General features: G+C 41.3%; 1 non-coding gene across 1 annotated transcript; it reads right to left on the bottom strand.

The window, feature by feature from the left end:
* Positions 1–235: 235 nt before the first annotated feature.
* Positions 236–343, bottom strand: LOC118488545. The gene has a single exon (XR_004885089.1). It is a non-coding gene; the product is annotated as a small nucleolar RNA R71 (small nucleolar RNA).
* Between the last annotated feature and the right edge of the window lie 2,847 nt (positions 344–3,190).

Genomic DNA, 3,190 nt, shown 5'->3' with positions numbered 1-3,190 from the left:
CCATGGGCTTGCGGACGAGGATCCCCATCTACATATTACTAATTTCTTAGAAATATGTGATACCTTTCGGATCAATGGAGCATCAAACGACGCCATCCGCCTTCGAATGTTTCCGTTTTCACTAAAAGACCGAGCTAAGGCTTGGCTTAATATCCTCCCAGTTGGCTCGGTAAACACCTGGGATGAACTAGCCCAAAAGTTTCTATATAAGTATTTCCCTCCTGCTAAAACGGCTAAATTAATGACTGAAATTAATACATATTCACAAGAGGATGGGGAATCCTTATATGAAACTTGGGAAAGGTTCAAGGAGCTACTAAGAAAGTGTCCTCATCATGGTCGTGCGGTGTGGCAACAAGTATCCACTTTCTACAAGGGGTTGCTGCCACACACAAGACAAACACTTGACTCTAGCTCCCGGGGACTTTTAGGTAATCGTCACCCAAATGAAATATATAATCAAATTGAGGAAATTGCTCAAACCAATTTTCAGTGGCAAACTCCCCGAGGCAATAAATCTATAGCCCCGGGCGCCCATAAGGTTGATGAAAGCACTTCTTTACAAGCCCAAATCGAAGCCCTTTCTTCAAAAATCAAAAAGCTAGAAATGGCAAAAACAGCCTCGGTCATGACTTGTGAGGGGTGTGGTGGGGCACATGAAAATTGGAGTTGTATGAAAGAAGTAGATAATCAAACAGAATCGGTAAACTACATTGATAATAGACTTAGGCCGTCGGGTTCCCCAACGGATACCTACAACCAAGGATGGCGTAACCACCCTAACCTTGGTTGGAGAGAACCCGGCAATGGTAGTAACCAACAAAATCTAAACCAACGAACAAACTTTCAACAACCAAGAAACGAGTCACAAAATTTCTCTCAACAACAAGGTGGACGAGAAAGGCTTGAAGATACTGTATCTCGCCTCATCTCCGACATCGAAAAGAAAAACTCGGATCGATTTCAGCAACTGGAATCGAATTTTAGAAATCAACAAGCTAGTATTAAAAACATTGAAAAGCAATTAAATCAATTAGCTCAGAATTTCTCCGAGAGACCACAAGGCGTGTTACCAAGTAATACCGAAACCAACCCAAAGGCGCAAGTACATCTCATCACCTTGAGAAACTGTACCGTGGGTCCCGAGGAGGCTCCGTTACCGCCAACCGAAAGAAGCCAAGCTAGCCAAACCGCAACTCCACAAACGCCCCAACAAGAGAAGGCTTCTTCACCAATTCAAGAGCCCACAAAGACTCCTCCGGTTCCATACCCCGGTCGGTTAATTCGTCAAAAGACCAATGAGCAATTTGCAAAATTCGAAAATTTACTAAAACAATTGCATGTTAATATTCCATTTATCGAAGTCCTAACTCAAATGCCTAAATATTTAAAATTTATGAGGGACTTTCTCACTCATAAAAGGAAAATTGAATCATTGCAATTAGTTAATTTAGGCAAAGAATGCTCCGCTCTGCTACTCAACAAACTCCCGCAAAAGAAGATTAACCCTGGAAGCTTCACAATTCCTTGTTCGATTGGGGAATCCCCCATTCGCAATGCACTAGCCGATCTCGGGGCTAGCATCAACCTCATGCCCGCATCAATGTTCAACCGACTCGGCCTAGGGAAAACAAGCCCTACGAAAATGAGCATACAACTCGCTGATAGGTCCGTCAAATATCCACAAGGTGTCGCTGAAAATCTATTAGTCAAAGTCGGCGAATTTGTCTTCCCAGCCGACTTTGTCATACTAAATATGGAGGAAGATACCGAAGTCCCACTCATTCTAGGGAGGCCATTCTTAGCTACGGCCCAAGCAGTGGTAGACATGAATGATGGAACACTAACATTGAGGTTTGGGGACAAGGAGATGAAGTTTGGAGTTGGGAAGAAAGTAGAGGACGACAACCCGGTCAACTACATGAAGGCCATAGACTCAAGTTTGATGATGCTCTCCGACGGTGCAACATGGGATGCAAAACATCCCACTTGGGTAACATATGACCAGGCTTTGGGTCTAGCCAAGGACCATTATAAACGTAGCGCCCCACGGAGGCATTCCGCGGAACTATCCTTAGTTTAGTTTAGATTAATTTTTATGTTTTCTAGTTTAGTTTTAATTTTCAGGAATAAAACACACTCGGGATGGTGAAGGATACCAAGGGAAACTTGAACCAGCACCCCATGCACAAAAACAGGGCCACCCGACAATTTTTCTTCATTACAGCAAGTTCAGCACGGGGCCGTGCTCACCCAACACGCCCCTGTGCCCAACCGTCTGCAGAAAATGCCTAGTTCAGGTAACTGGACACGGGGCGTGCTCGCTGAATACACCCCCATGCCCAGGCTTCTGTTTCTTTTTACTAATTTCTGTTACTGGCGATCTGAACACGGGGCCGTGTCCAGACGCCCAGTAACATAAATTTTTGCTTTTTCACACCTTTTTACACATTCAATCAACCTAAAAACTTATTTTTGAGACACATTGAGGACAATGTGTAATTTAAGTGTGAAGGGATGCTAAAACCTTGAATCTTGCAAGTCCTAGTTACAAGCCTTACACAAAACTCTATTGGAACCGCTAATCACCCCAAATTTTTTTCAAAAATTTTTCATTTTTTTTACTTGTCTAGGTTCAATTTGGGAATTTCAAGTTCTAAAAAGGTTATATTTTTACAAATTTACAACCGATAGCGTCGTGATAAAAAGAAACAATATAAGAAAATTATGAAACGGCATAACAAGTTTAGTTAAAATTTGATTATATATACTTGATCACATAAAAACTCATTCCCACAAAAAGTGAGTTTTGAGCCTTTATTGAGAATACAAATACATATCTTTAAACTAAATGCTCATTTTTCGTTTTGTGTGAATAGCCCCTTGGTTCTTACGACTCTAGAACTTGCCATGACGATACATTCCCGGTCCTTACCAACTTAAACCCGATTAAGTAAATGATGGAGGCATTAGGACTAACCCTTTTTATTTCGACACCATTATTTTTCTTTTTTTTTTTTACCACCTACCCAAAATCCCCCTAGTTAACCCCTTTGAGCCTAAACCTTTTCATTTCTTAACCCAAAACAAACACCCTTTTACCCATCAAAACCCCTTTTTTTTATTTTTAACCCTTTATTTTAGTAACAAAGCTCGGTTTTTCTTATGACTTCCTTATAAAAAAAATGAT

The sequence above is a fragment of the Helianthus annuus genome, chromosome 16 (assembly GCF_002127325.2).
Source record: "Helianthus annuus cultivar XRQ/B chromosome 16, HanXRQr2.0-SUNRISE, whole genome shotgun sequence".
Classification (NCBI taxonomy): Eukaryota; Viridiplantae; Streptophyta; class Magnoliopsida; order Asterales; family Asteraceae; genus Helianthus; species Helianthus annuus.
Note: the sequence above shows the minus strand (reverse complement) of the source record. Positions and strands in the feature narration are given on the sequence as shown.